The sequence below is a fragment of the Apteryx rowi genome, unplaced genomic scaffold, assembly GCF_003343035.1.
Source record: "Apteryx rowi isolate R43461 unplaced genomic scaffold, aptRow1 scaffold_338, whole genome shotgun sequence".
NCBI lineage: Eukaryota > Metazoa > Chordata > Aves > Apterygiformes > Apterygidae > Apteryx > Apteryx rowi.
This window is the reverse complement of record NW_020449841.1, coordinates 188,676-200,427: the sequence shown is the minus strand read 5'-3', so window position 1 is coordinate 200,427 and position 11,752 is coordinate 188,676.

The following is an 11,752-nucleotide window of genomic DNA, read 5'->3' as shown; positions in this document are numbered from 1 at the left end:
TCCCACGCGAGGCCGCGCCGCGTCCCCGGGCGCTCCGGCCTGCTCGCCAGGCCCTGCCCGCGGCGCCCGGGGTCCGGGCGGGGGGCGCAGCCCCTAGCCCCCGTCTAGTGTCCCCCGCATCAGGGACAGGAGCGTGGCATCGATAAACATTTCTTCCTTGCGCGCAGACCAATACGATTGCAAAGGCAGTCAGACATATATATCAGGCAAAGGCTTCAAATGAGATCCGTGGGGTGTTTTATTATTCATTATTACAGTGGAGGAGATACTTTAAGTTGAGATTAAATTTCTTTGCAGTAACTCTTTAAATATGTTTGCTTTTCCGTTGGCAGATACAGCTGAGAAATAGATTAGATTAGTCCCCCTCTCCCCAGTTCCGAAAAGTGGATGGATATTCTGATGTTCTTAATACAGTAAAAAAGACTGTTGGGTAAGGTTATGTTGTTATTTATAAAGTGCATATATACATACATATATATAAATGCAAAGCAATAACATCAAAGGGATACAAGGGAGGGAGAACCCAGAAATGTAATTTATTCCTTGGTAGCATGCATACGTGCTGTACAGGTTATTTATATTTGAAGACTGCCCAGAGTGTTAAATGAGCCGTCTCTTTAAAATAAATATGAGGAAAAGTATATCCAAGGCTCTTGGTGCCTCTCAGTGAGGTAGGAAGAGATCCTTTCAGATGTTAAAGGAAAGGTTTTGTCTGCAGGGACCCGCAGCCCTTAACACACTGTGATACCATCATTGCACGTGTGTGCACGCACACACACACACACAGAATCTGCTTCATTTTTACAGTGAGGCACCGAGCACATGGTAGCTGTCACACTGCAAAATTCCAGGGGAAGACAGCTGTGCTCTGCTGAGTAGCAGAGGTCAACATCATAACCACAGCCAGGGTTGTTCTCACCTAGTTTACCTTGCAGAAAAATCACAGATCCTTTTCCCTAGGAGAATCTGACAGTGGGATAGTTAACATGCACCAGTTATTCTGCATTAAATCCCATCTCTGCTCTTTTGGCAGTGAAAACACAGTCTACATTGCTGTGGCCAAGTCACGTAATTCATAGCTGTCCTGGGACTGATTCTTGTCATTTGCATCTGTGCAACCCAAGCGAGAAGAGAACAAACAGCCAGATCAGAGCCTGATAGGGCCCAATTCTTCCTTCATTTAGACAGGCAGGAAATTAAAGGAACTTTCCTGAGTTCAGTGCTATTACCAGGCTGCAGCAGATACCTGGGATCAGATTTAGTCTGTTTGGCAAAGTTATACATCCTGCACTGGTGTTTGGGGTCACAGATTACCACGTGCAGAGACCCCAGCACAGGCTGTGCACACGTGTGAACATGGTACAGCTCAGATGAGGCAGCACAAGGGGGAGAGACTGGCTGTATGGGCCAATGGAAACATGAAGCAGCAGGGAGCAGCAAAGATAATAGCACAGATGTGCAACCCAAGGCACATCAGGCTGCAACAGAAATCAGGCTGTTAACAACTAGCAGATGACTGGAGATCACAAACACTCTGTTACAAAGGGCTCTGCAGGTAACCGAACCTGGCCGCACACAGCTACAGCTTCTGCACTGTGATCAGGGCTGCCGAGGGGCGACTATCATAGGAGTCTGGTAGCTTGGCTCAGCCCCAAGCTCAGAGACCCTCAAGCTTCCCCCCCAGAGCATGCTGGTGAGAAATAAAGCCCAGCCAGCAGGCATCATGCAGCAGTGGCCAGCTGTGTGGTGTCCTGATCTTACACCTTCTTCCAGCTATGGCGACAGCCTCACCACATCACTGAGAAAGGTAGGCAAGCTGGTAGGGACAGGGAGCATGGGAGAAACAGAGGCATTGGAGTTACTGCTAGGGGTGATACAGAGGAGATAAGTGACAGTGCCTTTCTCTCCTATCCTCCAGGAATCTGACTACTGCTGGCTCTCTCACACTTGCAAATCAAAGACCAGTGGCAGATGTGCACAGCTGTGGCTCCATCTGTAGAACACACCAAATACCATGGCCCAAGTGGGTTGAGACCTGCAAGGCCCCAGCTCAACAGCTCAGCGTCAGAGGAATTTTAAGCCCCCCAAACAGTTTTCCTAAGAGATCAACAGGAGACAGGATTTTTGTTAGGGAACATTACCCCCCCCCCCCCCACTGTCAGCTTGATGAGTCCTGATCTTAGTCAGGCCTCTGGTTTACAAGCTGAAAGTGTCAGAGTGACCTTGGGCAAATATTTACAATTATAGTGTCATTCTATATGTGCATGTGTTCTAAACACAGAAGGGATCAGGTCCAAATGACACTTTAATTGAGCAAGCAGGGCAGTAGGAGGATAGAACTCTTTATGTTAATGTGCTAACAACTCAAGAGTGAATCATATTAATTAGGGGTGGGGAGAACATGTCCATCTGCCCATGAAGTCATTTTGGAGTGTCAAGTGCTCAACACCTCTTCCAGCAGGACCTGTGCATTTTGAACAGGGACTGGCTTGATTTGTGCAACATGCAGCTGTGAGCATGTTGTTAGGACTAAGGGAATCATGATTATATTGCCCAAGGCCGGTATGTGTTAGCATCTACATTTTTACAAATGGGGAATGGAGGCACTCAAGTTGTACTGCATGCCTGGGATGCCTAGTGAATAAATAACACAAGGTTATAAAGCAGGACTCCCCCTCTCTAAAAATTTGTTCTTACAGTAGAAAGCATAGGGAAGAAAAAAATCCTTTTAAGTTCTGAATCCCTCTTCTTGCTTCTTCCAAAAAGTAGGCAGGTAGTTGTAGAGATGGGCAGAGATGGATGAATTCCTCAAGAAGAATCTCTTCTAGTTTTCTTATGTTTTGATAACTTCATTTTTCAAGGTTTCATTAGCACCTCCTTTATCTCCAGTTCTTACCCAGCAGCATTCACTTATTCCTCCTCAGTTACTACAGATGGAACAGCAGCTCAGTTCCCAAGTAGGAAGTGGATACTTTGCACCACCTCATGTTGAGGCCTGGAATTTCAGAGTCTGCTCAGAATTTCAGTTCTGTCCCATGATGACTAAACCAAAGGCCTCACAAACTTGCCCTGAAACAGGCTCTTCTGGCTTAGCATCCACTTTCTCAATGCCTCTGTGTCGTGCAAGAAACCAGTCCCACTGTCATGCTCTTCATTAAGACTTTACTGTTAAACATTTTTATGCAGCTGCAACAGGTCTGAACTGCCTCTGTGTGTAGTGTTGGAGGGCTGTTCTTCCAGAGGCAGCACGTTGTTCTCAAATGCATTGTGCATCTCTTCTTGGCACACATACCAGCCAGAACGGTTTCTCAACCCAGCCCAGCCATTCTTAATAAGAGAAAGACCTGACAGGATTTCACACTACCCTGTTTGTGGGCAGTTACACCTTTTTACCTTCTGCTGGAACTCTTGGAAGCAAAATTCTCACCTGGGTAAAGAGTCAGTGTTTGATGGATGAGGCCTCTCCAGGCATGAGCTTTTTTGGTTTTGAAGAAAGCCTTCCCAAATCTATGCAGGTTTGTAGCCATCTTTTGAGCATCTCCAGTTTTTAAATGATTGTTCACATTCTCCAGAGTTCCACTATCCCAATAAGTTGCAGGTAAAGCAGTTTTTGTTTAAGTCAAGACAAGCATTAACAAATTCAACCCTTGTCTATGAGAAACCGTCTCTAGAGAGGGCTAGCTACTCCTCTTTCTCTCTTCCTGAGAAAGAGCTTTTCAAAAAGAAGGTGAAGCACTGCAACAAGTGAGTCCAAACCATTCCCACAAGAGAACAGGAACAGGAGTTTTGCATCCTTCTCCTCCTTCAGCTGTTCCCAACCTCTTTCCCCAACCCTTCTAACCCTGCCGCAGCTCAGGAGCAGGAGGGAGAAGGAAAGAACAGTTCAAAGGAGCCCTCTGTTGAGGGAGCAACAGCGGGATGGGGCAAGGTGCCGAGATGAGGCTCCCATTAATGGGGGAGCTAGCACAGAACTAGAGGTGAGGTGTGAAACTGGAAGGAAGCAGGAAATTCCCTGCAACAGCATCTACAAGAGTTACTGCTCATTTCTGAAGCTCCTGGTATGGTGGTCCCCAGAGCCTCCCCTTGCAGTGACAAGCTCCAGTCCTCTGCTACTCCCAGACTAGGCAGGTACCTGCACAAGGCATGCTAGCCAGATCTCCCCTGCATTGCCAGGGTCATGACGCTGGGTGCCCAAATGCTGCCCTGTCTATGCTTACAGCGCGTACCAGCAGGGCCTTCAAGGAGCCAGGGAACAATCAGTGTAGGGGAAGGAAAGAACAAATAAGAGAAGCTATTAGAGCAACAGGACAAAGAGGCACTGTGGACTGGTCACTGGTATAGGCAGCAGGGTCAGGACAAGGTAGCAAAGATCCTAGAAGTATGGTCCAGATGGAACTTCTCCCTTGCAGGGACCTGAAGCAGTGCACATCTTTATGGAAGATAATTCCACTGGATTGTGAAGACACAAGTGAGGGCTCCAACATATCCATGATGAATCACCCTAGCAGCTGGTGACCCTCACCACTAGAATAAAGCACTAGTTTTCTGGTCTGTATTTCTTGTTTAATTAAACCTTCTCTAACCTGAAGAGTCCTGCTATACAGTAACTGCTCTCCAAGCTGAAACTACTCATCAGTCAGCTGACCAAGTTCAGCTTCCTAGACTTTTCATTAAGGCAAGCTCTGCAGGGGGGCAGAGAACAGAGCAAGCAGCACCAGTGCCCACTATCCTCCTCTATGGCTTATGAACCRGTGCCCAGGAGACCCAGCCTGGCCATCAAACCCAACACCTATCCTGGGCTCTACTGAGGGACAGAGGGAATGCAACAGCCAACTCCAGCTGCTTTCAGCATTTGAGGAATGTCTGCTGCTACAGCCAGGGGCATCTGCGCTATGCATCTGAAGGATGAATTTGTTGATTTATACACGAGGGGCACAGAATAGCTTCACATGACAATTTGATTTTCCCTGTCAAATTTTAAACCTAGAAAGTGGAACATGAAAACCACATGGTAAGCATTAAGCCTATGAAGTTAGGCATCCAAAAGGGTGGTCTCAGTTCAGCCCCTTCCGCCTGCACATCACAACCACCTTTCATTACACTTTTCTTTCTCTGCAGGGCGTGCTCATTGCACAGGATGGATGATGCTCATGCAGGGAGGCAGGGTTGTTGGGTGAACAAGGCTGCTCTCTGCAGGGACCCATTTTGCTTATTGGTGAAGTGGAAAGTGCCTGGTGACTGCAGGCATGGAAAGCAGTATGATAGAATACAGACAGTTCAGTGCCACCTTGGAGAACTGGATCTTTATCTTTGCAACTACTGCAGAACTCTTGATTTGAGGTGGCTACTTGTGTATTGCTCATTCTTTGAGTTCTCATTTCTGTACAGAGCCTGGTGAGTACAGTGTGATGGAGATCAGATGCCCTGCACACATAAAGTCCTACATATTACCAAGTACTTCAGGGCAGGGGGAAGTAGGGAGGGGGATGAACAGGTTCTGATTATCTCAGGTTAATTATCTAAAGGGATCACATGCTCTCCATGCTTTTCCCTAGCATCTTTGGGCCATTGGTCTCAAATTTCAGATAAGCATGTTGGAAAAACATTCATTATGCATGCAAATCACATGGGTAACAGTTATGAGCTCCAGGAGGAGCACACATGAGGACATGCATAATTCTGCATTTAGCACAGCATTTCACTGGGGCTCAAGAAAAGAGTGACTAGAACCTCATGCTGGAGGGCAAACAGAGGGAAACATTGACTGACCACCTGTTGCACAAAAACCCCAACCAAAGGGCACAGGGTCCTAAGGGACAAACCACTCAAAATCATACAATTAAAGACTGCCTCACCATACACATGCATGAGGGGAATCCACATAGAGTGGAAAACTTCAGTTCCTTGCATCTACAAGCTTGTCTTTGCAGCCCTGAGAACATTATTTTAAGACAGTGGCAAAACAACCCTCATCTAGTATTCACATCAAGCAAGCAGGTAGAGAGCTCATCTGTGGGTTACTACCACCCTCACACTGTGGGCGCTAGCCACAGCTCCCAGCTGCTCAGATAATTCAGATACAAAGTGAGTATTAAGACTTGTAGTATCTGGGGGGAAAGAAACAGTACAAGTTCCCTGCTGACATCCTAAAGCACTTGCCTTTTAAAAGCTTTAACAGTGATCAACTACTGCAATGGGAATCAAGGATAATAACTCAACTGCCACAGAAGATGAATAGTTCTCAGGCCATGAGCCCCTCTGCAGCTATCCAACAAACAGGCTGGATCTTCATGCTCTACAAGGAGTGAAGTTCTCCAGCATCACTCAAGAATATGCTGGAAGAGAGCTAGAGCCATTCAAATCGTACCCGATTTAACTCATGTAGCTTAGCTCATTTGACACCAATCATGATTTAACTGCTTATCCAGGGCACAAAGTTTGAGAGTCTTTCACCCACTATGAATCTTGATGATTTATCTCACACACAGTGTTAGCAGTATCTGGTCATTGCTAGCCTGAGCAGAACCTGTACCCAGCCACCTAGCTAGGAAAGGTGTCCTAACCCTTTCAGTCCCCTGAGCCATCCAGCCTTGCACCCAGGGAGATTTTTATTTTGATTGTACCAGCCAAAACCAATCAATTTAGTAGGAAATAAATCAAAAGGCAGGTGCACGATGCTCATGAGGTCAATGCCACAGAACGTGACATTACATTTTGTACAGGGCTGTCCTGCAAGGAACAGATCACTACAACTGAAACGTCCCCATGATCTGGCTTTCAGGCTGCTGGAGCTGCTTTACTAAGCATGCAAGAGGAGCATTAACTCCCAGGGCACAGACTATTTCTAAGGAGTTTTACTGAAGCTTCTCCCTTTTTTCTGGCACACATCTGAAGCTGCATATAAGAAAGCTCCACTCAACCACTCACAAGTCCCAGCACAGGCACAAAGGGAGAGCAAGATGACACTTTACAGCTGCACTTGTCAACTCTTCTGCCAAGCTTAAGTCACCCTTGTTTGGAACCTATAGCATGTTATACTCTCTCTTAAGATGCTTCTGAGCTACCTCTGTGACTTGCTAAAGGGAAATTAGCTCACACCATCTGAAACAACCTCTTCCCTCCTCCCCTCTTAAAATCCAGCCCCTAGCATCACAAGATCTACCCTGATCCTACAGTACTACAGGAAGTACACCTACATTTCCCAGTTCACTGATTACACACCAGGAGCAGCCCTTTCAAAATAACTTGTACCTCCCACAATAACTTGGCCTCTCTTGTCAACAGGAACACACACCCAACTACTAGCCATTTCACCCTAGCATCAGGCAAGCTCAGAAATTAAACAAAGAAAATGCACATTAAGCAAGCCCCATGCCAGGATTATGATCAGAAAGAAAAGAATAATAGCCAATAAAATAAAAAACAGTAGCCTTATTTTAGTGAGTACTATAAGCTAATGCTTCCTCAACATACTAACCTGTACTCTAAAGAACCTGAAGACCTCTCCAAGGGATAAGGAAGCAGTACACTAGCTTATATCCCCATGCTGCCTGGGACACCAGTGTAAATGCTCCTGGAGGGTCCACCTGGAGCACTTAACAGTGATTCCTCCTCCTTGTTCACACCTAATCAGCTAGAGGATAAGTAGAGGATAAAAGTACCCCAATAGCTACACCCCCCAGGGTTGCAGGAACTATTTACATCTTTGCTGTACTGCTTGCTGGCCTTTGCTGAATAGAGCCTTTTAGATTCAAGCAGGGCTTCTAACATATAGTGGTCAGACAAGACACCAGCCACACGCAGCCCGCAAAGCTCACAGCCTCTGGTGCACTACCAGCTTTCTGCAGCAACTACACTGGGCACATCATTAACAGAGGTGGTGGGCAAATGGCTTCACCTGCCTATTGCCCAGGAAATTAATGCTAAACTCAAGGGAATTTAAGGAGAAACAAATCAACAGAGGTTTCCTAGAATTCAGAGTAACACCCTTGGCCAGGAGCAAAAAGTTGGTCAGCATGCAGGGCAGGGCAGTGGAGAGTTGGGGCTGAAATTTGTCAGGGCAGGGCAAAATCCTTGTTTCATCTGAGCAGCTGCCTGTATCAGTATGTGGTATGTGCAGGGCTGTCCTGACCCTGCTGCCCACCAGCAGAAAATGAGATGAGTTCCTGAACAGCAATGTCGTTGTTAGTGATATAGAGGAGAGAGTAAAAGGCGTATTGTGGTCATTTACTGAATTAGGATGTGAAATTAGAGGCTGTTGCAAATGCTGCTGTGGAAACAGAAATCACCGCAGGGGATTCTCATGGATTGACTTCTCATGGTTTCATCCGAAGAGATTATACAAGCCAGGCAGAGCCTCAGCTGAGGTGCAGACACAGGGATCAGTGGAGTCTGTGGCAAGGTGAAGTGCAGATGTTTATCTGGGGGAGAGGGAACATACTATGAGTAGGCAGGCCTCAGCAGAAGACAGCAAATCTTAGAAAAAGACGCAGTTTATGTCTTATGTGGTTTTCCCAGAGGAAAGCTGGACACAGACTTTAAATGTGGGGATGGTCCTTCCCTGGCAGGGAGACAGGACAACAGCTTTTAAAGAGCCAAGAGAGAGCAAAACTGGCACTCTGATACCATCATGATGAGCCCACGATAAACTAAACAGATGAGCTTTAGACAGAAACATGGCAGAAAATAACAAAATTCAATTCATAGTAAGAAATGCTCATCTCAAAAATAATGTGATGTGCTATTCAGCAAGAGGATAATGGGAGAGGCAGTGATGCTGAAAGAAATAGAAACATAATGGTGGAGTCTGCAGTATAAGGTGGCAAGAAAAATGATGGATGCAGCTGAGACTACATTCTCCCAACAGCCAGTAAGTGTGCAGGGAGGTCATGGTCCCTCCGTTGATGGCTGTGGGATGACTGTGCCTGCACAAATCTGTAACAGAAAAGATAGAGACTAGAGAGAGGAGAGGGAAGTGTAAAGCATGAGAGAAGGAGGTAAATATTGCTCCACAGGGAATGTTTTAATCAAAGAATTAAATCTATGCAGTATGGCTAAGTGTTGCTGGAGGACTTGTCTGCAAACTGATGCAGTGCCAAGAACTTTTGGTATAGCTGGAGTGGTGCAACCATCCCATGACAAAGTCTCTCATCCCTTGCTCTGCTTCTTCCTCTGCGTGGTCCTCTTGGACTTGGGGATGTGTCAGCCCACATCAAAGATGGGTGAGGGAAAACCTGATCAGAGCTGACAGAGCCTGGAATAAGGAGACCCTTACCATGGAGGAACATCAGTTGTTCTGAATAGACAGGCCTGGAGGAAAGGGCCAAGAGTAGGAAAGGGGCATTAAGAAAACATTGAGATGCAACTTGCTGGCAGGAGGGGTGTACATTTCAATCAGACTCCATGATGTGTCAGGAAATGTGATGACCCAGGTCTCACAGATCTCCTCTGTGTCTCTGTCTACGTGACGCACCTGGTGTAAGACACCACGGTCTCCTGCTACCTCACCCTGTGTCAGCATGCTGTGATGACTGTAGTGCTGGTGATAGTTGCTACCTTATTACAGGTCTATCAGCCTTTCTGTGTCCCTTTCCAGGATCTGAGTGAAACCTTCTGGGTTCAGGCCTCTTTCCTGCCCCTCTCCTGAGCAGGTTGGTTGATTCGCTCCGCATAAGGACAGAAACGCCCTGTCTAAGTAGCATGCTTGCCCAGCAGGTCCAACTGGGATCAATGTCTGTTGTTCTTCCCTTTGCACTGCATGATGCTTGGTGAATGAAGTGGCTATGTGCTGACTTTTAAAATGAAAGAGATGTTTAATCTTAATGGGAAATTAAAGCCTGTGGGAGGAAGAGGATGTGAAGTCATGGATAGGTATACATGTCTAGAGTCTGTAATTCCTCTCCTTCAATGGACACTGTAGCGAGTGCTAATGCCTGTGTGACAGTGCACAACCATTAACCACTCTGCCCTTCATGGAAAGGGTCTCTTTAAAAGCTCTCTTGTTAAACAGCAATCATTGATGGCTGCTTTTCCATACATCTTGCAATATGAGAAGCTTTTCAGATGATGTGGAGAAGGCTGAAATCATACCAGTATTTAAAAGAGGTGTATGGCTCAGCCAGGACACTCTGGAGAGGTCATAGTTGTAGGTAAAGCATTACAATGGGTAATACAAGATAATTAATAAATTGATAGAGTAAATTGAAATAATTAATGACAATCACTGTGCTTATAATATGAATCTTGTCCACCTTTCTTTTTAAGCACTACTTCAAGTCCGGTCAGTAATATTCATGGGTGAACAGTCAGCATGGCACTGGGCATGGTTTGAAACCAGCTCTAGCTGAGACCTAACATCAGGTTTGCCTCTAGGTTCCCATGGGGTCTGTCTTCTAGAGGGAAGCATCCTTTCAGATAACACTTGGCATCAGGCTGCCGGTGAGAAAAGCCCCTTGTTCTCCAAGCTCAATGCTAGAAGGGGGAGAGAGAGACACTTGGCAAACCCTGCAGGACTCTTCACAGGAATCTCGCTCTCCTCCTTTCATTTAAGGCAGATCTTACTTCCCTCCCATTTCTGTCTCCTTTCCCTTGCTTTCATTTTATACCTGCCCTCACAGTGTTTATCTAGTAGCTAGACAACTTTGATAATTCACAATCTAATACCAAATTCTGACTTTTCATCCAATTTCTAGATGCAACGCAACTTCCATATTTGCAGTTTCTCATTGGCTTTTAGGGCTAGGCTGTTAGGGCCAGAGATGGAGTTGATGGACTATCCTGCTGGGAGGAACAGAGAGCATGGAGGGGTGCCTTTGCTGTTGAAACCCCTTCTGGGTTGTTAAGACACTCTTAAGCTGGGTTCTTTCTCCTCTGGGTCAGATGCCATGAGAAATATTCATCCCACATACATTTTAGGAAGCTTCTTCAGCATACACTTCTTGTAGAAACCTCAGAGGAAACATTAATAGTACAAGTGATTTTGGTTTTAGGACTCTTTGTGCCCCCATCCCTGACACACACCTTGTGCTGAATGCAGGCATCCCAAGATTCTGACATTTGGAAGAAATGACTGAATCATCTTGGGTATTTGAAGACAAAGCCAGCGCTGTGGGTGTAGCAAAGGAAGAAGAGGAAACCCCTTTGGCACAAATAACCTGGATTTGGTTACAAACAAACCCTATGTGTTTTAACCCAGCCCTGCACAGAGCTGACTACCTTGGCACAGCAGAGCAGGCTGGACTCTGAGGATAGGGCTCCCACCTTTGAAATAGCTGACAAGAATTCAAGGGCCAAAGGAGGATAAGCACTGAACCTGAGCTTGCATGCCACGCTGAGACTGGAAGGTCTATGCAACCCTGGGTGTGGAGAGGGGAGGGGAATTGGGAGGCAGAGCAGGGACCTTTCTCTGGCATCAATGTTCCTGCAGTGCTTGGCCTACTGCTGCTGTCCCCGGCTCCACAGGGAGACTGCTAAAGCAGAGGAGCAATCCAGACAAGACCTATGACTACACAGAAAAGCTTAAAAGCAGTCATGAAACTCGAAAATCTCAGTTGCTTATGAAAGCAGAGGTTATAGGTGACTTCAGTCAAGCCCATGAAAACCTGTATGGGGAGCTGAAACTGGATGGGAAAAGTTTCTTTAATCTAATACAGGTCTAACAGGAGACCAGAGTTGGAAGTTTCACCCAGAAATTCAGATGAGAAATACGATGCACACTGCTAATTATGAGGGCGATTAACTATTCAAACAATTT